Below are 22,300 nucleotides of genomic sequence, written 5' to 3'. Positions count from 1 at the left end.
TAATCTGATAGCTATGGGAGGAAAGGGGACTAGGGAGAACAGGTAGAGAGAGAAGAATACAGAGTGCCGAGGGGGAGAGGGTGTGAAGGGAATCAAACATCCAGGAGCCATGAGGTGGAGGCCTGGAACTTCCCTGAAGGAAGTGGGAAGTGACTGAGTGGCCCAGAGCCAGATGTTTAGACGAGGAAGGAACTTTAGAACCCAACTCTCCCACCACGCCCCCAGCCCCAATTTCACACATAAGGGAACTGAAGCCCAGAGAACAAACGGCCAAAGGTTGCTCGGTGTGGTGTGTCCAGGATGAGGTTAGAACCAGGTTTCGAATGTTTCGGTGGATGGGCAGAAGGGAAAGGGCATGAGGACAGGAGCTGGTGGCCCCCGGAGGATGTGAGTGCGTGAGGGAGGCAGGATGTGGGGCAGGGCTGCAGATGCAGCAACAGGGAACGCTGGACTCCTGGAAGCTCTCCTTTTGGGGATGGGGTGGGCGGGGGGGGAGTGGTTACAGGACATGCATGTGCCCTGGAAGATACACCTGAGGGAATGGACTTCTCTGGAAACACATCCCTTGTGGATTGACCCACAAGCCTCCCCCAAATGTTCCCAGAGTCTCCCCACCCGGGCCTGCTGATGCTGCATTCTGCCTAAAATACCTCACCATGGTAGCCTGCTGAGACTGCTCCCTTCCCCCACACAACTCTGGCTGTTCCCAGGAGCCCTCTGGATGCATTCCACCCCCTCCCCCCAATGCTGGTCTCCCTATATGGGGCCCAAGTCACTTTCAACATAGCTTTGTGTTCATGTTTCATGGTGACAGGGGCATGGGCTAGGAATCAGAGAGACCTGGGTTCGAATTCCAGTCCTGCCAGGTGTGTGGCCCTGGGAAAGTCACCCACCTTCCCAAGACAGTCTCATCTGTAAAGCAGGGACTGACAGGACAAAAACATGGAAAGGGTATGGCTATAACCTGACTCACTTACACCTCCTTGGACAGGGGCTCCCGGCCTGCTTGGAGGGCAGGTATAGGGCTGCGTCCCAGCATATGCCCCTGGGTGGAGGAGGTAGGTGGCAGATGTCAATAAAGAGTTTTGAATGAATGAGGGAGGAGGAGGCCTCCTTAGCCAGTTCCAGACAAGAGCTAAGTCAGCGAAGACATAAGGCACGGTGCTCTCCCGCACCGGCTCTTCCTGTTCAATAATTAACCAATGAAAACGCAGCAGCCACGTCCACCGGAAAGAGAGACACAGGGCAGAGGGTCCTTCCTGAGGTCCTCTCATCCAGCCCCCTCCTCTGGGAAGGGCTGCAGCCAAATCTTGATGGGCCTTTACCCCACTGCTGGACAGTAATCCTTCAGTCCCATTGCTCAGCCACTCTAGGGGCCGCCTACTGGGTGTTTCAAAAATTTTTTTTCTCAACATTTTTCTTTTGATGCCAATAGGTACACATCTATAAATGTCCACTTCACAATAGGTTAACTTTAAAAAGTAGCTTATAGAACCTTAAGGGCAGTGTGATAAAAATTTTTAGCATGCAGATGTCTTTTATATACTGTACTAGAGGCCTGGTGCATGAATTCGTGCACAGATGGGGTCTGGCTGACCCGGCCTGATTGGGGCCAATTGGGGCTGATTGGGGCCTGGCCAGCATGGGGCACCGGGGGGTTGCGGAAGGTCAACCAGCTAGCCTTGCCCCCGCATCAGGGTGAGGGGGCCGATCGGGGGCGGGGCTGGCCACAGGGAGGAGGGTGCCTGATCGCAGCCACAGTGCACATCAAAGCAACCGGTTGTTCTGGTTGCTTGGCTTTTATATATAGAGATACCAAGAGTCAGTGGGAGTTACCTCTGGGTGGCAAAGTTAAGAGTGACTTGGTTTTTGTTTTGCGTTTTGCTTCTCTGCATTTCCTAATATTTTTTAGAATAAACATGGGTATTCTCTTGCCTCTGTAACTTGTCTCCTGAGCCCATTTCTTCTCCAACTCACTTGTACCTCTATGACTTTCTAAATAAACTTTCTCTTATGGTTTGAGTCTTGGCTCTGAATTATTTCTTAGCCAGAACTCAAGTACTGAGGTCCAGTCTGACTCCATCAGTTTAACACCTGGTGCCATTTCACCGCCAACACATGCACTTGGGGAATTCACATAAGCATGAAAATTCCAAAGACGTAAAACAAAATGAGGTATAAATGCCATTCAGCGCTAAGGAGGGAGAAGTAATCCACAGGGAGACGGAAAGAGTTATTGTTTAGTACATTGAGCCATCTTGAAACAATAGGTCACAAAAAGGACTGTGACCAAAGGGTCTTGCTAGGTTCTTCCCTGTCAATTACACCTAATATTTTAGATATTAAAATACAGTCATTCATCTAAGATGATGGCTCCCCCTCCTGGAGCAAGTCCATTGTCTAAATTCCTTTTAGGCAATAAGGTCAAACGGTTCTTCCTGAGCCTTCTGGGCTTTTAATGTTCTTAGCTTGAAAGAACCTGCCTGCTACAGTAGCACATCTTGGGGTGACTCAGTAGCACATCTGTACCCCTACACTTATAATGTAAACAACTTTATCAAGTTTTGAATTAATGTAAATTCAAAAACTGACAGTGTTCTAGCCGTTAAATATTAAAATTGTGAACCCAGAGAAGAAACATTCATTTGATGTGAACCCTGAGAAGGAATTTATCTGCTGAAATGGACTTCCCATGGTCAATGGAGGGCCTAAATTTCATAAATAAGAGCCTAGCAGGGATTTGCTGACAGGGGCTCCTCACATACCAGGAAGAAAGAAAGAGGAAGAAAAGAAAGAGAAAGAAAAAAGAAGGAAGGAAGGAAGGAAGGAAGGAAGGAAGGAAGGAAGGAAGGAAGGAAGGAAGGAAGGAAGGAAGGAAGAGAAAGAAGGAAAGAAAGAAGGAAAGAGGTAATCACAATCTAATATAAAATTTAAAATGCATTTCCTTAAAAATACAAATGGGGGAAAACCCTCTGTGAATCCTGCCCCAGCCCTTTACACAATAGTCTTCGCCATCAAGCAGGTGTGTGTGTTTTTTTGGGGGGGGCAGCCTCTCCCCAGGGTCCAGCTCACATGTCCAACTGCCTACTCAACATTTCTCCTTGGATGTCTAATGGCTTCTCAAACCAAATGTGTCCAAAAACACACTCTCAGTTTGCCCTCAAATCTTGCTCCTCTCCAGTCGCCCCATTTCAATAATGGCACCACCCAGGGGCTCAGGCAGCAGATCTGAGTTAAGCCTTGATTCTCCTTTTCCTCACCCTCCACATCCTGTCCTTTAGAAGTTTCTATGGGCTCTACCTTCAGAATATATTCCTGTAGAGGCCACGGCTCACCACCAGCCATCACCTCCTGGCCCCGGACTGGTCTCCCTGTCTCCACACTGGCCCTATTGTCACCACTCTCTTCCAAGCAGCCAGAGTGATCTTCCTGGGACACAAAGCCAGATGCCATCATTCTCCTCAAAGCCTCCCCTGACCTCCCCTGGCACTTCAAGGGCGAAGTCCACCCCTCAGCATGTCCAGCAAGGCCCTCTGAGATCCGGCCTGCACCCCCACCTCTTCAACTTGATCTCCCCTTTCAACCCTGGATCACTGGCTCCAGCATTCTGCTGTCCTTGCCCTTCCGGGAACACACCGAACGTATTTCCACCTCCAGGCTTTGCACTTACTTAGCTGTTTTCTCTGCCTATTTATTGCTCCTTACTCATCCAGCTCTCTGTTCAAACATCACTTCCTTGGAGTCCCCAAACCGCCCCCCCGCCTCCAAAATAGCAATTCATCTGCACTCTCTCTCCCTTTACCCTGCTTTATTTATTTTTCATAGCATTGTTGAAAGACGGAGTAAATGAATAGCAGAATTGCACGTTAAACAAACATCAGGACACCATGTCACCAAAGCCCCCAGTTTGTACCCACTGAAGAGGTACCCAGAGCTTTTAGCACATCCATCTCTGAACCGTCAGTCTCCCCAACATCTTCGTGAGAAGGGAAGAGAAGGCAGTCCTCTGACCCTGACCAGCTCCGTTTGATAGATGCTGTTTAAAAAGCCCCTGCTGGCTGGTTTGGCTCAGTGGATAGAGCCTGTGGACTGAAGGGTCCCAGGTTCGATTCCCGTCAGGGGCTCATGCCTGGGTTGTGGGCTCAATCCCCAGCAGGGGGCGTGCAGAAGGCAGCCGATCAATGCTTCTCTCTTATCATTGATGTTCCTGTCTCTCTCTCCCTCTCCCTTCCTCTCTGAAATAAATAAAAATATTAAAAATAAATAAATAAAATATAAAGAAATAAATAGCCCCTGAACTTCACCTCCCTCTGCCTTTATGCACTGGGTGGGAGTTTCCTCAACCTAGATGCTCAATACAGCCAAGCAGATGCCTTTGGCCTGAGAGAGAGCATCCCGTGTTCCAGGCACCCGCGTAACTGTTCCTACCTTCCAGATGAGGAAACAGGGCCCAGGAGGGGACACACTTGCTCAAGATCACACAGTGACTCAGTGACCAAGCTGGGGCTAGAAGCCCAGCTCAGGTTGACCTCCAAGCTGCCTTGGCCTTCTTGAGGGGGTGCTCACACAGACACCCACTCTTCGGACAGCAGAAGAGAGATCAATGTCTGGAGCTTAGGGAGGGAGAGACGAGGGAAGGAGCCCTGAGCTGGGGTGTGATTGTGTCTGCCAGAACCAGAGTGTGACTTCATTCATGCAACAAATAAGGTCTGCAAGGATTGTCTCTGGCCCCGTCTGGGGCCTCAGTTTCTCCATCTATACAAGTGTAGATGGCACACAGGAGCTGGCTGACTTGGGCCTCTATAACCGCCCCAGCAGAGAGGCCAAACTGGCAGCCACTTTCCGGAGCATCTTTGCTCATCGTGTCTGGCAATGTGGAGCCCTTGCCCAGCCCACGAGGCAGAGCTGGGACAGGTGGGCGCTGCCGGGCTGGCTCTCCCTGGCTGGGGCTTATAGTGAGACTGATCACAGCCCCTCCTCCCTAACCCCAAACCCCACCATCCTGTGACTATCCCCGTCATTCAGGATGGCAGCAAGGAACAAGCGAATGGTTTGCTTAGAACTGTTGTTCTCAAACCATAGCAGGCAGCAGAATCACCTAGAGGGCTTGGTAAAATGCTGATGTGTGGGCCCCACTCCGAGAGTGTCTGCTTCAGTAAGTGTGAAGTGGAGCCTGAGAAGTCGCTTTTCTACAAAGTTCCCTGGTGATGCTAATGCTGCTCCTCTGGGGACCACACTTTGAAAAACCACTGACTTGGCTAATGGGAGTGGTTATGGTTGACCAATTATTAGCTACCTCAAGGCTTTTTAAACAACTGTATTTCATTGCCTTATCTGCCTCTCTTCCCCCAACACTCCCAGCCTAGCTCAAATCATTGTCCAGAAGCAGCCACAGAGCAGGGGAGCGAGGGAAGCCGTGCTGGGGAGGCGGGTATCCTGCCAACATTGGCTTTTCCCCTGATTCCCCTGTGACCCTGTAACCGCTCCTGCTGGCCCAGGGTTCCTGTTGCCAGGGGCCGTGCCAGGCCCTCTGCATGCATATTCTTCCTCACTCCTCACCACCCCACAAAGGCAGTCTTGTAACCACCCAAGGCGGACCCACGAGGACCTGGAGGCTCAGAATGGTGTGCTGTGATGGTTGTACAGCTCTACGAATATACTAAAGCCATTGAATTATACACTTTAAAAGGGGGGGTTATGGTAGGTTATTCCAAAGGGAAAAAGACAGGAAGAAAGTTGTATTAGGTTGTCCAAAGTCATAAGGCTGGAACCTGAACCAAAGTCCACCGGGACCACCAAGCCATGCTACCTCTCTGGGCCTCAGTTCCCTGTCTGCCACATGAGGTGGGGTGTCAGCCTTATGACTCTCCAGCAATGGGGTAGAGGGAGAAGGTCAGCCCTGAGCTCAGTTCCAGATTCTCTGAGATGTTCCCTGAAGAAACAGATGCTGGAGCCCAGGCAGTTGGGGATATGGTGGGGGGGGGGGGGGGGGAGGAGGGGGGGCGAGGGGGGGTACACAGCAGAAAAGAGGTTATTGCCTAGCCTCTCAGAGCCACATTCACTTAAGAAACTTTAATCACTATCTATGCACAGCCAGGTTTATTGTGAAGCTAGAAATGAATAATCCAGGCCCCTCAACAATTAACCAAGTCTCACACAGCAGTGACATGATGGACAAGGTGATGACAGTGTGCCCAGGGGGTGGGGGGAACCCAAGGCAGCTTTAGCAGAGACAAAGTGGGGGGATCAGTGAAGACTTGTTGCAGGAGGTGACGAGTTCAGGAGTGAGGGTGCCCCAAGCACAGGAAGCAGTGCAAGCCCAGGGCAGCCAGCAGTCAGCAGTTCTGGATGGTGATGGCCCCAAATAAAGGGTTTCTGGGGAAACCAGACAGGGCCAGACACAGGGGCCTTGAGTGGCCCCCTTAGGCATTATGCACATTATCCTAAAGGCAATGGGGAGCCATTGAAGGATTTTAAGAGAGAGAAGGACAAGGTCTGATTTGTGTTTCGGGATCACCACTCAGGGGCAGTGCGGAGTGTGGATTAGAGGAAAGGCAAGTAGAAGGCTCTACAATAATTCAGATTATACAGAGATGATGGTGGGAGCACTAGAGAGAAGTGGGTGCTCTGGAGAATGTTTTAGGAAGTAGAACTTTTGCGTGATTAATTGGGAGAAGGACTCATATTTGAGTGGGCACCAGGATGGTGAGGACACCATGAGCAAACTATGATGGGAGACCCCAGGAGAGGAGCGGCGTGGGGGTGGCGAGTTCCACGGTGGACATGCTGAGACGGAGAGGACCATGGGACACTGAGCAAACACTCAGGAGGTACGAAGAGAGAGACCTGAGCCGGAAATGCAGACTTGGGGGACATCAGGGTAAAGGTGGTAACAGGCCATGGGAGCAGCTGAGACAGCCCAGCGAGCATGGGGCGAATTTAGAGGAGGGCCCAGCGGAACTCCAGATGGGAGGGGAGACCCTCCGCCCAGACTGGGAAGGAACAGCCAACAAGATGGGAGGGAACCAGGAGAGAGAGGTGCCAGGCCAGGAGGAGAAAGTGTTTCCAGGAAGAGGGCATGGACGACAGTGTCAAATGCTGCCAAGAGGTCAAGCGAGATAAGCCTGAAAAATGCTCACGGAAGCTGGTCACTGGGTGCCTTGGCAAGGGCAGCCTCGGAGGAGGAAAGGACCAGAGCAGGCCCAGCGGGTGGGGAAGGGAGAGGGGCAGTGAGGACGTGGAGACAGAGAGTGTAGGTGTAACTATTTTAAGGAGTTTGATGCAAAGAGTAGTGGCTGAGATCAGTAAGCTGGAGAAGGATACAGAGCACAGTGAATTTTTTTTTTTTTTAACACGAGAGAGGCAGATGGAAGGAGAGAGGGAGAAGTTGAGAGGTGGGAGAGAGCGGGAGTGTCAGTGGATGTTGCCCCCAGGGCAGCAGAGAGACGAAGGGCTAGTGCGGAGCAGAAAGGACCTAGCCAGCTTCCCTGGCACAGGCAGGAAGGGGGAGAGACGAGGTGGGAGAGGAGGGTGGGGGATAGGGGGTGCTCAGAGAGCTCCCACGGGGGTTTGACTTGCTCTGTGAAGAGGAGGTCAGGTCCACTGGTCAGAGGTGCAGAGCAGGGTGGGTGGGAGGGTCTGAAGAGGTTTGAGTCAGCCTGTGTCAAGGATGGGAGGGGAACTGACCAGGCCCTGGAGAGGGGTCCCTTGGGAACACAGGACCATTATCCCCCACAGTGAAGGGGGAGGAAAGATCTAGAATATCGTAGGTGCTCCTCACATACATTTTTGGTTTTGTTTGGTTAGAGGATTTTGGGTTTTGTTTTTGTTTTTAAGCCTTGATGATCTCGAGGGGGAAGCAGACTGTGTAGGATGAGGGGACCCCCCCCCCCAAATCAGGCTAAAGTGAATGCAGAACCAGATCTTGCTCCTTCCTTCCTCCCCTCTCTCCAGTGTCCCTCCTCCCAGACAGCCCTGCCCATGTCTGCCACCTGCTTGGCCACCAGCTGGCACCCTCATCTGGTCTTGGGAGGAGGTGGCCCCTTCCTCAGCCCCCAGACCAGGACCCCAAAGGCAAGGTGCTGTCTTCCCTCCGGGGGAAGGTGGGTCCAATCTGTTCCATTCAGCCAAGGTTCCTGGAGGGCGGAGGCCATGCCCTCACCGCCTTCGGGTGGAAAAGGGCTTCCTAAGCCCCAAACCAGAGCTGATACGACAGACAGGACCTCAGCTAGATCTGAGAGGCACTTCCTGATGGGGTGCAGGGGGCCTGGAGGGCCCGGGCTCCTCTGGGAAGAACAGCCTTTACTTTCTCTTGCAGGGGGGCCCAGGGGAGGGGCAGTCAGCCAGGCCTCAGAGCAAGGCTCTTTCCAAGAATCCTCAGGGGCTGGGACCAGAAGTTTCCCCTGATCCAGCGATTCTAAATATGGCCAAGGGAGCAAAAGCATGTGACCCAGGGCCCCACACCAGGGCTGCTGTGCGGCCGCAGCTCCTCTGGGCCAGGGGCTGGCGTGGGGGCTCAGGGTCAGGGATGAGGTCTCCCCGGAGCCTCAGTTTCCCTGGCTGAAACAGGAAGGTGAGGGACAGCTCAATGCGGGATGAAGTCCCTTCCGCCTTACGACCCTCCCGCTGTGGGGTGGAGGGGAGAGGACTGTCCCTCAGCTCAGTTCCAGATTCTCTGAGGATGTCCCTGGAGGGACAGCAGCCACCAGCACATATACAAACTATGAAAAAAATGCCCCTCTTGGAGGACCAGCTGGAAAAAGGCATTCTCTTTCGCCTGAAAAATTATACAAAGTTGACTCCTCTCGACGGCCCCATTAGAAATGGCCCTTCCCCTGGGCTGACCCAGCCCTGGGCACAGTCTCGATTTCAGCACCCCTGGCATCCTCTCGGCCAGGCCCTTGGCAGGCACAGGATGCCCGAGGACCAGGGCAGCCCTGGGGCAGCCCTGACAGCCGCCCCAGCCCCGGAAAGGCCAACTTCGTGTGGTACCACATGGCTCCACGCTCCGCTCCTGCTGCCACTGGTTCGTCTAGAACTGGACACTGACCCAAGAAAGGTGCCCCCTCAGTCGGGCTCAGCGAATCGGGTCGCCTTTTTGAGAACCACAGAGGAAAGTTGGCAGGGGTGCGGAGAAGTGGAGCGGAGACTGATGCTCCAGAGCCATCACCCCTCCTCCTCTCCATGAAGCCCACATGTGCGCCTGCCCGGATGCTCCGAAGCCTGCCCCTTCCTGGCAGCGGCAGCCTCGCCGCCACTTGCCCATTTTCCTTGGGGATGAATGGTCTCGGTCCCACTAAGGCATGGAAGGCGGTGTCTTCTGGAGCAGGTGTTTAATGAGCCAGAGCCTGGTCCTTGCTCACCTGGACCTGCTCCAACCCCTCCTACTTGTTCTCACTGCTTCCCTCTGCCATGCCAGCCAGACTACCTGGTGTATCAGGTAAGTGGGCTGAGCAACTCCTCAACAGGAGCCAAGGGTGGGACCAAGGGGGAGCAGGGGCCATCCAGCTGCTCAGGGCTGGTCAGATGGTGCTGCCTCCTCAAATAAACGGAGCGCGGGAAACCCAAGAAGGAGGCCAGCAAAGTGAGAGTGAACTAAGGGGTGGAATACGGGCAGCCGGGGTTTTAGAACCTTAAACACAATGGCCAATGGAAACCGTCCCCCCAGTTCCACCTGACCAGCTTCACACGGATTTGGGCGCCTCAGTTTTACGTGCTGAGCTGGGCGTAAGATTTCATTGGGACTCAGAGCTCAGCACATGTCATCAGTTTGGATCAAATACACGAATAAAATTCTCTATAGGTTTGGACGTTTCTTACATAGACAGAAATGTCAGAGGATGATGGAGAACAATTAAGTGGGAAGAAAGGATTGAGGAACATTGGTGTGGGAGTCAAGGGAGGTCACCGTACAGAAAGTGGCCAGGGAAAACAGGCTTGAGAAGGTGACATGTGAGCAGAGATCTGAAGGAAATGGGGGTGTGAGCCATGTGGGTATCTGGGAGGAAAGGGAGAAGCAAGTATAAGAGACCCGAGCCAGAGGGTGCCTGGTGTGTTCCAGAGCCGTAGTGTTCCGGAGCGAGTAAGCCAGGGGGGTGGGAGGCTGGGAGGGCAGACAGGCAGTGGAGGTGTGAAGCAGGTCATCCGCCGGCTGTTGTGAGGATTCGGGCTTTTACTCCAGGTCACATGGGGAGTTTTGTGCAGGGGGGAAACATGATCTGACTTATGTTTGCAAAAGATCACACAGGCTGCTGAGTGGGGCGGGGAGGGGTTGGGGGAGGGGGCAATGATATCTGTCAGGAAGCTAATAGTATAAATCAAGTAAGAGATGATGGTGACTTGTACAAGGGGGAAGTGGAGGTGGCAAGAGGTTATCAAAATCCTGACTATATTTTGGCACTGAAAAATCCCTTAGTCAATCAACCACCTTGTTTACTATGTAGATGGGACACGGAGTCCCAAAGAGGGACATGACCTACCGGTGATCGTACAGTAGATCAGAGACAGAGCTGGGCCTGGGCCCAGATTTCCCACTTCCTATGGTCATTTCTTTTGATTTTTTTTCCTCTTTCTGTAGAAGGACCCAGGCATCTGCCACTCACCCCCACCTCAAAAATTCCCTCCTCTTGCTGCCCTCCCTGCTGCATGTGACAGGGTGGCACTGGGTTCGAGGATTGACCAGGCCTCCAGCTACTTGAGCCTGGCAGGGGTCAGGGTCACCTCTAAGGAGCCTTCTATGCTCTGAATCAGCAGAACCTGTGCAAAGAGGGGAGGGAGGAAGGAGGGAAGAGTCCAAAACAGGGAAAGAGCTTAGTCCCCACCTTGGTTCTCGGCACTCCAGGAGCAGAGAGGGCACACTGAGAGCTGACAAGGTGGAACGGGATCTGCGGGGAGGGCTGGGCCCCCAGGAGAGTGCAGGCCCTAAGACAGCTCAGCCTGGGAGTCCTGCAGACTCAGCCATTGAGGATCCCCCGCAGTGGGAGGTTTAGGGGGCATGATGGGAAAGGGGCATTTCGATGCCTTTGCTACTAACAAGCAAAGCAGCATGCAAATTCACAGGCCACACCTGGGGCAGTGGGTTAGAGCTGCCCTTAGAGCCTTGCTTCTCATTGGAACCCCAAGTCCAGGACCAGCCAGAATGAATCCAGCAAGACTGACTCTAATGTACTCTTTCAGCTGGGAAAGGCTTGCTGTGTGACCTTGGGCCAGGAGAGCAACTTCTCTGGGCCTGTTTCACAGCCAAGGTGGAAGGCTGGTTAAGAGGGTCTGAGGCTGGACGCTGGAAGCACATCCGCAGGCCCTCTCCATTTCTTTGGCCTTTAAGGGGAGAGGCTGCCCAGCCTGAGGCTCCAGCTGATTCAGAGTCCTCTAAAAGGCAGCAGCCTGCTTGGTGGCCCTGGAAGAGGCGTCAGAGTTGGCGACAGCAGCAGGGGAGGCACAGGATGTGGGCAGAGCCGGGACTCTGCATCAATGGGCCCTCTAGCCTGACTCTGTCAGCACTCAGCTGAGGAGCTGGGAAACTACAGTGGTGTCTCAGTTTATTCCTCAGCCTAAGGAAGGGATGAGAAAGGAGGGTCCTATTTTTCGCTGATCCCTCTGGGACTGGTGATTTCAGCTTCCCAAATGGGAAGATGCCCTGGGCAGCTCCTGAAGCTGCTAGTCCAGGGACTTCTCGAGTCTCCAGAGGAGGGTCTTTTACGTTTCATTTGCATGGTGCTCCTTGTGTGCCTGCAAAGTCTAGAGAGCCCTTCTACCCCCAAAACTCCCCTATAATTGAATATATAACTGATAGCAAGGAAGAGTCGGGGTAGACCAAAGCAGAACTTCCAATAGCTCATTAACCACAGAAAGGCTGCTGGGGGTCAGGGGAAGGGGACCGATTGCACCTCTGGTCCTGATGCCCCCTCCTCTTCTGAGAGAGTCAGAACCCTTTCGGAGCCAAAAGAACTGGCTTGAATTCAGCTCTGACCCTGACCCCTGCCAGGCTCAAGAATTCAGCCTAGGCTGCCTGACCCTGAGTAAGTGGACTGTCCCTCCTTGGGACTCAGTTTCTCTGTCAAGGGAGCCCATGAACCCTGGTGCGGCAGTCTGCAGGCAGGGGCCTGGCCCGGAAGAACTCCCGCGCCAAGGGGTTGGGGAAAGGCCTGGGTTCACTTGGGGACGCAGAGGAGGCTGACACCAGGCGGGGCTCCTCGGAGAGGGAGGGGATCCTGGAGAGGAGGGCTCCTGGGGACTCCTCCCCCGGCAGGGCCTCGGCCTCCTTCCCCGCAGGGGCCCCCTTTCTCCCGCAGAGGCGCCGCGGTCTGCGCCCGGGTCTGCGCCCCGGGTCTGCCAGGCCGGCCCCAGGTTTCGGCGCGGGGAGGGGCAAACTGGAAGGGGAGGGGCACGACGGGGGTGGGACACCGTGGTGGGCGGGGCTCCGGGCCCGGGAAGGGCGGAGATTCGGCGACACCCGGCACCGCACGCTGGAGGGGCGGGCGGCGCCGCGGCTCCGATTACCTCCCCGCGGCCTCCCCAGCCCGCCGGCTTCTTTTTCCGTTTCCAAATTAACAATTGAAAACGCGGCGGCCTGAAAGGCGAGCGGCGGGCCAAGCGGAAAGTGTGAAGGTGCCGCCGCGTCCCGAGGACGGGGGCGCGGAAGGGGGCGCAATGCCCTTCTGCCCAGGGCTCGTCCGCCCACCCACTCACGCTGGGTGCAGGGCGGAGTGCCCCCGGGGTCCGGGGCACCTAGCCTCTAAGTCGGGTCCTGGCCTGATCCGGCCCCTGGTGCTGCCCTGGCCAGTGTCGCAGCACCCAGTGCCCAGGCTCAGGATGGTGCCAGCCCCCAAAGGGGGTCCGGGAGGCACTGAGGCTGGATTACCACTCTGGAGGCTGAATGCCCAGGAGGGGCAGGTGCCAGGCAGCACCCTCACAGCGCCGTCCTTAAGGGCTCCCAGAGTCGGGTAGGTTCGCGTGTCATTTCACCTTACTGAGCCAGCCATCGCACCCCAAGCCAGTCATTTTACCTCCCTGAGACTCAATTTCCTCGTCCGGAAAGCGGGGAGGGAAGGTAGTTGGCCACAATGAGCTGCTTGGGAGGAATAAATTAAGTGAGAAGATGCATGAGGCTGACCCACAGTGGACACAATAGGCAGCTGCTATTATTATCTTTTGCTGATAATGATGATGATACCGTGTCCCTGGCATCTCCACGCACAGAGGAGCTGTCCACCAGTGGGCAATGCTGGAGCGGACTGCCTTTCCCTCACTTCCTTAGGGCTCCCCTAAGTCCCACTTGGCAGAGAAACTGAGGCCAGGAAGGTAAGTAAAGGACTTCAAGAACATGTGAGTGAAAAGAACTAGGGCCTGAGCCCAGGCCCCGACCCCAGGCCTCTTCTGATCGAGACAGGTGGTCCCTGGGGTTGAGGCCCTGGGCCTTGGACCCCTGTCCTTAGTGCCCTGAGAGATGAGCCTAATGCCTGGGCAGCTGGAACAAATGAGTAACAGAAGGGTCTCCACCCTCAGGCACCCAGGGGCATGGACCAGAAAGCCAGAGGGTGGATACTGCCCAGCCTGGGTCCCCCAGAATGTAAGTTTCTTGAATGCAGCCACTCATCTCTCTTGTTCACCACTCTCTCTCCCACTCCTGGAATAGGGCTTGGTGCATTGTAGGTTCTCAATAAATATTTGTTGAGTGAATGAATGAATGAAAAGTGAATGAACAGATTCTTTCATACAGCTGTGGTCTCCCACTCCACCACCTATGTAAAATGGACTGCTTTGTTGGGGTGGGCTGCCCCTCTCCCCAGCCTGCAGACCCAGGCAATGTAATGATGAGAGGAGACAAGAACCAAGACAGAGTAAGGGAGGAGGAGATAGAAGATGTTCTAGAAGGCAGAGTTGAGATCACCTCTTTCTTCCTAGACCCTTACTTCCCACTCCTGTCCAGCCATGGACTCATTCCATTCCCCCTTCCTCCAGCTACCTCTTCACTGACCACCAGATTCCAGATCCACGCCCATCCCCACCCCCAGTCCATTTACCTTGCAGTCTGAGTGCCCCTCTCCTCGTTACAATCCTACAGTGGCCCCTTGCTGTTTACAGCCTAAAAACCAAGCTCCTCGGCTCAGCATGAGGTGCACCCACACTAAGCCTCAGCCACACTGCACCCCTCCATACCTGTGCATTTCCACCTTGGTGACTCTCCTGTTCTCTCCTCTCCTTGGGCGGCCCCCCTTCCTGCCCGGCCCCGCCCCAATCTCTGATCTGCCTTGGAGAGAAGTGTGCTCTCAGTCTGGTTGAGATTCCTGGCCCTCTCTGGGCACCCCAGGCCCTCCTTATGCTGAGGCTGTTTCTAATTCCGTCTGCCACCCACCACCATCTCATTGGGATCCATCCACCAAGGGCAAGGCCAACTCTGTACCCCTCCCATCCCCCAGGCTGGCCTGGTGGATATTCAGGCAGTATCTGGGAGGGAACAGAAAGACCCAGGTTGCGAGGGCCTTGAGCACTAGTGAGTTGGATTTCTCCCACTGTCCTGTGAACCCCAAGAGTTCTGAGAAAGGATGTCTTGCTTAGGGTTGCTACAGAGGTGGGTGGGTGAAGGGAGGGTTGATGTGAGCCCACCCCAAACACTGGCAGAGCTGGGGAAGAATACAAATGTAGACCCATCCTATATAATAAAGAGGTAATATGCAAATTAACCCTCACACCCTCACAAGATGGCTGCCTACCACCAGGCCGGCAGGAGGGTTAGTGAGGGACGACCAAATGATTGAACAGCAGGCTGCGTGGAGCGACCAGGCTGGCAGGGGGGTTAGTGAGGGATGACCAAACGACTGAACAAGCAGGCTGTGAGGGGCAACCAGGCTGGCAGGGGGGGGCAGTTAGGGGCGACCAGGCCGGCAGAGGGGGGCAGTTGGGGGTGACCAGGCCGGCAGGGGGGGCAGTAAGGCATGACCAGGCCAGCGGGGGGGGGGGGGGGGACTGAGGGGTGACCAGGCTGGCAGGGAGGGGGCAGTTGGGGGCAACCTGGCTGGCAGCAGGGGGCAGTTAAGGGCGACCAGGCAGGCAGGCAGGTGAGCGATTAGGAGCCAGAGGTCCAGGATTGTGAGAGGGATGTCTGACTGATGGTTTAGGCCCAATCCCAGGGATCAGGCCTAAACCGGCAGTCGGACATACCCCCAGGGGTCCCGGATTGGAGAGGGTGCAGGCTGGGCTGAGGGGACTGCCCCCCATGCATGAATTTCGTGCACCGGGCCTCTAGTATACTATAAGTCTAAATATTCAAAAGTTTAAATCAAGCTAACAAGCTGTTAAATAAAATGTGTCCTATCCTTCCTGACACATATACCTTCGGAGGATCTGGAAGGCCAAGTTTGAATTTAAAACCTTGGGTACCCTGGAGTCCCATGCTGGAAGCTGAGGTCAGCCGCACGGTGTCCCTCTTCTGTTCCCACACTGGGCTCATCCTCACCAGGAGGGGCCCTGCTTACACGCTGTGGCTGCCAGCCTGCTCGTCCAGGCTTTATCCACACTGGCTGCCAACAGCTGCCCTTGAGCCTCTGAGTGCTCGCGCACGACAGTGACCCTTGGGCCGATGAGGCAGGAAAGAGGCCTGTGAAAGCCCTGGAAACAGGCGTGGGGTTTGGCCAGGGAACTCCAGGGTTACCTGGAATGTGTTCCAGAATAAGAAGAGCCATGTACAGGCTCCAGGTTGGTGGTATACGGGGCCACACAGGCTGAGTGGGCAGAATTCTGGGCCCTCACCCTGGACTCCACCAGAGCAGCCTGCTTTGTTTTGTTTTGTTTTGTTTTGTTTTGTTTGTTAATCCTCACCCAAGGATATCTTTTCCATTGATTTTTAGAGAGAGTGGAAGGGAGGGAGGGCAGGGGAAAGAGAGAGAGAGAGAGAGAGAGAGAGAGAGAGAGAGAGAGAGAGAGAGAGAGAGAAACGTCGATGTGAGAAAGACATATGGATCAGTTAGTTGCCTCCTGCACAAACCCTGACCGGGGCGGGGGATCAAACCTGCAACCCAGGTATGTGCCCTTGACCAGAAATTAAATCTGTGACCCTTTGGTGCATGGGCTGAGACTCTAACTACTGAGCAACACCAGTCAGGGTGTTTTGGTCTGTTTTATACACTGTGCTCCCGTGTCACTTTTCATTTAAAGAACCAGATCTGCTGCTTAAAACAGTTTGCAAAGCACTTGTCTAGACCTTTCCCTCCTACTGGACACAGGGGTGCCAAGAACCACAGTCCTGTAGCCGATGACAGCATGTCCAGGGCTCAAGCCTCAGACTCCTGCCTGCTGCCCAGGCCTTGGCCTCCATGAGCACATTTCTGATCCAGGGCCTCCAATGGACAGGCCATGGGGAGGTAGTGAGTGCTCAGTCCAGAGCTGGCCTGCTGCTGAGGCCTCCAGCCTTGACAGGGTTGCGTCCTCAACTCAGGTCGCCCAGCTGAGGAGTGGACTGAGAGGCCCAGACCAGGCCCAGGAGGAGAGGGAGTCCTGGTATAAATAACTGTGGGGGGCCGGGATGTTTGGGCTGTCTCCTGGGAGACGGCTGTGTGTTTACTGCCCAGCGAAGGGGGGCATGGCCCACACATTTGCCTCCCTGACTTGTAGCCAAATTTCTCCCAGAAGGGGTGGCCCAGGATAAGCCCCAAATACTCCAGCTCTGCACCCCTACCAGGTCTTCCCCCTAACTCTGCTCCAGCATGGGCTCTCAACCTGCCTGACATTGCCCTCATTTTTCAGCCCAAATGCTGCACAGCATTGCATTTCATCAGATCCAAATGGCCCAGTGTTGCCCCCATAAGTCCCAATGCTGCTCACATCGTGGGAGGGTGAGGAGCATGAGCAGGGCAGGAGAAGGCCCCAAGTAGAGGAGCTGGGTGTGTGCCAGGGATCTGAGCTGGGGCTGCTGGGCATGGGGGCAGGGACGAACCTCTCCCACGGCCCTGGCCAAGACAGAGGAGGGCTGCAGCCCCCGGATTAGGAGAGTGCAAATCCCTCTCCCAGCCTGGTGCCCACCCCGTGCCTGTCATGTGCAGGGTATTAGATGGCCAGACCCCGTCCTTGGTCACACCACAGCCAACTTCTGTCCCAGCCAGCCAAGCCAAGAGAAAAAACCCTCAAAGCAGGATGGAAAGCGGGAAGATCCCCTTCCCCTGGGGCAGCAGCTGCAGCCTCGGGAGCACTGAGGCACAGGGGTTGATGTGAGCTGCGGACCAGGTTGCTCACACACATGCACACACACAAACATCCTGGGCCAGGTTGCTAACACACATGCACACACACAAACATCCTGGGCCAGGTTGCTCACACACATGCACACACACAAACATCCTCTGTCCAGCCAACAAATGGGTCTTGCTTGGGGCATCAGCTGATTTTCACTGAGAGCAGAGGCTCATATGTGAGGCTGTGTTGGTCCAGGGTCTTAGACAGGTGAATAGACACCTGGGCTCCAGCCCCATATCGGTCATTTCTCAGCTGAATGACCTTGGGCGAGTCATTCCTCTTTTCTGATCCTCAGTGTAAAACAGTGTCATGCTATCTTCCTCTAGGGTAGTTATGAGAATTCAGTGAGATTCACTGAGCAAACAATTAAGCCCCATCCTGGGCCAGGCATGCCTTCCAGTGCTTTGTGAACCACCAGGTGGGAGAGGGGACATCCTTCCCAGTAGGAGGTAGCATTTTGGATCCAGAGGCTGATGCTCAGAGTTGTGAAGAGACTGCCTAACACTACCCAGAGGGGCCAGAGCTGCCAGCTCCGTGGCAGGGTTTCCACTGTTGTTTACTGTTGTTGGGTACAACTGAGATTCTTGGGCTGAGCCTGGGTTCCAGTCCGGGCTCTGTCACCGGACCTTAGTCCATGCCCTGTTCTGGGCCTCAGTTTCTCCATCAGTAGAATGAGGGGGCTGGGTGAGACCGGTGACTTCTAGTCCCTGTTGAGCTGTGAGAGAGGGAGGGAGAGGGAAACTGAAGTAGGCTGAGCCACCTGGCCGCTGCCCAGGGCACCCCACCATTAGCTGAGCCAAATCCCTGGGTGTCCTCATGGGGCAGTTCTAAGGCCACTACTCTGGCGATCCCCCTAGGCCCCAGGCCTATATCCCCTAGAGTTCCTTGGCAGGCAGCTTCAGTGCCTGTACCCACCCCCTCTGCCTCCAAGGCCCCCTCAGCTCAGCCACACACACCTTCCCCAGGCCAGGCTTTGCATAAGCAGCTGTACTTTCCCTATAGGCAAAGTCCTAGGGTTCCGGGCCAGGTCCAGCCAGGCCTGGCAGGGTTAGTGGGCAGCTCCGGAGGAGCCGCTCAGAGGGCTGGGCCAGGAGGGGGAGGCAGAGGGAAGAAGAGGCCAAGTGGATGGCATTCCCAGAGCCCCTGCCAGAGTCCCCTCCCCTATCTCCTTGCCAGACCCAGAGAGCTGTTTCTAAAACACTAAAATCCCCTCGTACTCCCACCTTCAGTTCCTTTTCCTGAACGCGGGGTCTTCCAGGAAGTCACTGCTCCTCAGCCTGGCCTTGCTCATGTCCCAGCCTCTTCTTGGCATCCCTCTCGCCCCTCTAGGCTCCCCATCTCCTGACGTCTTGAAAATCTTTACAAATGCCACATTCAGCCGCACCTCTGGGCTTGCCCATGCTGGTCTCTCTTCCTGGAATGCTGTTCCCTGCTCCTTTTTGCAGGGTCGACTCCTACTCCTTATTTTTTGGGTTTCAACTTAAACCACCTTCTCAGGGAAACCTTCCCAACCTTGCCCATGTGGGGGTTGGGGCTGGCCCCTCTGTGCTGGGCTCCTACAGGACTCCATGGTGCCCTCACACTGCCAACCTCCCGGCCCATCTCCCCCAGGGAGCAGGGGAGCGTCGGATTCACCGCTCTGTCCCCAGCATCTGGGATAGAGCATGGACTGAAGGGAAGGCTTCCCAAATGAGAGAGCGCAAGAAGGAAAAAAATGGCCTGGCTGGCGTGGCTCAGTGGTTGAGTGTTGACCTATGAACCAGGAGGTCACAGTTCAATTCCTGGTCAGGGCACATGCCCAAGTTGCTGTTGCTTGCGGGCTCGATCTCCAGTGCAGGAAGCAGCCAATCAATGATTCTCTTTCATCATTGATGTTTCTGTCTCTCTCTCTCCCTCTCCCTTCCTCTCTGAAATCAATAAAAAAAAAAATTTTTTTTTAAAGGGAAAAGACGAGTAAATTTGGGGTGGGGGACAGGACCTTGAACTTTAAGCCTCAACTGGTCCTCATATCAGCCCCCCAGTAGGCAGGCCCATCAAGGCAAATAAGGTGCAGTATGGTGCAGGATAGCAGGTAAGATCATAGCCCCTAGAGCTGGACTTCTGGAGTCGAAACCCTGGCCGCACTATCTAAACCCAGACAAGTTACTCAACCTCTCTGCCTCGGTCTCCTCAACTGAAAAATGGGCATTACACTAGTACCCACCTCACTGGGCTGATGAGAGGAAAAGGTGAGAGAAGGCCTGGCACGTTCTCAGAGCAGTGTCTGGCACACTGTAAGGGCTTCATAAGCATTCGCTATTATCTTTGTTATTGAGAGTCACAGCAAGAGGGGGAGGGGAGACTCAGAGAAGGAAGAGAGGGAGGTGACACTGGAAGCCACCCAGCAGGAAGGTGTCTTTTGCCTTCTCACCCCCCACACACCCTCCCCCCCCCCACGTATACCTTGGGTGCCCTCAGCTACCCCGCCTACTGCAGCCCTGCAAATCCGCTCCCACCATCTTGCACCACAGACTCCTTGCACACTCAGGCCTTCACACTACAAACACCTTGCACACTCAGGCCCTCTCACACCATAGATTCCTTGCACACTCAGGCCCCTCACGCCACAGACTCCCTGCACACTCGGGCCCTCTCACACCACAGACTCCTTGCACACTCAGGTCTTCACACTACAAACACCTTGCACACTCAGGCCCTCTCACACCACAGACTCCCTGCACACTCAGGTCTTCACACTACAAACACCTTGCACACTCAGGCCCTCTCACGCCACAGACTCCCTGCACACTTGGGCCCTCTCACGCCACAGACTCCCTGCACACTCGGGCCCTCTCACGCCACAGACTCCCTGCACACTCAGGGCCTCTCACACCACAGACTCCCTGCACACTCGGGCCCTCTCACACCACAGACTCCCTGCACACTCGGGCTTATTCACCGCCTCCTGGCTGTGTGGCAGCATACAGGCTGAACCTTTAGGCTTCAGTGTCCCCTTCTGTACAATGGAGTAATGACAGTGCCTACCTCCTAAGGCTCTTGCAAGAATTAAATGAAGTGGCATGTGGAGAACACCTGGCACAATACCTGGTACAGATTGGACCACAAATCTTATTACTGCGCGAGAGCTCTGTTAGAACAGAGCCTGGCTCCCGGCAAGAGCGTTGTGCTGCCTTGGAGGTCCCCAGGCCTCCGGCCTGTCTGGGACTCCTGAGGAAAGGCATCGCCAGTCTGACGAGGTGCTCTTACAGGGCCTTGTACCCCCACCCACGCCCACAAAGTCCCTTCCTCAGGGCTCAGACCTCAGGCCAGGACCCAAGAGAAGAGGAAGATACAAACAGCAAAAGCACACTAAGCCCTCCGTTCTTCACAGCACCTGTAGTTAAGGAAGCACTTGATGCAGGAGGCAGCCTGGTGAGGTGGGCAGGCAGAGATGATCATCGTCATTCTACATGGACAGAAGCTGGAGCCTCAGAAAGGTTCAGTCACCTGCCTGGGGTCACACAGCTTTTAGGAAGCAGAGGCGGGAACCAAACCCCAGCCTGCGGACTCCCCGTCCAGTGCTCCTTTAACTGAGGGGTGAGCACTGATTCTGGCTGACTCTACCCCCTTTTCAAGAGTCCTGCCTAGGTTGGTCCTCAGTGCACTCTGGGGCGGGCAGGCCCCAAGGCTCAGGAGTATCCAGTGGAGACTGGGGCTCCATGCCTTTAATCCTTCCATTCCCAGCCAGACTCCTCCCACTCTGGCCCCAGCGCTCTGGAGGGAGGAGGCAGGAAGGCGCCCAAGCCCAGGGATTTCACGCACCGGTAAAATTTTCAAAAACACTTTGGGGACTGCGTAAGGTTGTCAACTTTTTATTTTGCCAAGTAAGGACATTTAAAAACATTCCCAGCCCCATCATTTCATAAAAGAAAGGACATAATCTCAGACGAAAAGACAGTCCTTTAAATGGAATAAATTTAGCTTTCTGAGAGTCATCCTGCTGTCCTTATTTCCCTCGGTTTCGCCTTAGGCCACTGAAAACTGCCACGGGTCTGCTGACGCCTCTGAGAACCACTTGGAGCTTGGGCTCGGGAGTCACACTGACATGGATTCCATTCCCAGCTCCACCTTGGACAAGCTGTCATTTGGCACACATTATTTCTCCTCTGAGCCTCAGTTTCCTGTCTGCGAAGTGGGAACAATAACAGGGCCTGCCACACAGAGGTAGTGGGAGAACTAAATGGCCTCGTGTTTGTAGAGCATGAGCTCATGGGAAGAGATCAGTCAGGCTCTGCTTCCCAGCCAGTGGCACTTCCCTGTTCTGACTCTGCAGATCCTGAAGCGAAGAGGGTAGGGGAAGAGAGTCCCACCCCAAGGCCGTTGTTCTAGCTGCTGCCTCCCCCCGGAGTGCACTCAGGACTAAAACCATGAGAGCTGCCAGCTCAGTGCCTGCATGCAGAGGACCTAAGGGTCCTTTATCCGATTTCTCTCTAGTTGGCAAAACCCTTCTCATCCTAACAGCCGGCTTCAATGCCACCTTTATTTCCTGGCTCAGCAAACACTCACTAATTACCAGCCATGTGCCAAGCACTGTGCTCAACCCCCACCACTCAGACCTCACCATCTGATGCGAGAGAGCGCAGGGGAGCACACAGGGGTGGCTGAGCAGAGCTCTGGGGACTCCGAAGGCTCCCAATCCAGCCCAGAGTGGGCGTGGGCAGGGAGCGCATCCAAGAAGAGGTGATGCTCAAACTGGGATTTGAAGGATAAATAGGAGTTTGCTAGATTTGCTAGATGATGGGGTGGGTGAGAGGGGCAGGAGTTTAAGGCAGAAGGAAAAGTACCTGGAGCCTTAAGTAGCACATTTGGGGGCACCACAAGTTGTTTCTTAGGGAAAGAGCAAAAGGTACTTGAGGGAGGGCGTTCCTGACTTGGGCACTGGGGGTGGAGGAGTCACTGGGGGGCGGGGGGGGCGTTGGAAGGCGATGCTGATTTTGAGGAAGGGGGTGAGGAGGTGAGGTGTCCACAGGCAGCTACACGGTAAAGCTCAGGGAGGAAACTGCAGAGAGGGAGGCGGTCGTCACAGGGGTGACCC

The 22,300-nt window shown here is 54.8% G+C and overlaps 1 protein-coding gene across 1 annotated transcript in view; it reads right to left on the bottom strand.

The window, feature by feature from the left end:
• Positions 1-22,300, bottom strand: part of KCNQ4 (potassium voltage-gated channel subfamily Q member 4) — a 55,981-nt gene that overhangs the window by 24,582 nt on the left and 9,099 nt on the right. The window lies entirely within an intron of this gene.

This window comes from Cnephaeus nilssonii (assembly GCF_951640355.1).
Source record: "Cnephaeus nilssonii genome assembly, chromosome: 7".
NCBI classification, from domain to species: Eukaryota; Metazoa; Chordata; class Mammalia; order Chiroptera; family Vespertilionidae; genus Cnephaeus; species Cnephaeus nilssonii.
This window is presented reverse-complemented; position numbering and strand designations above follow the sequence as displayed.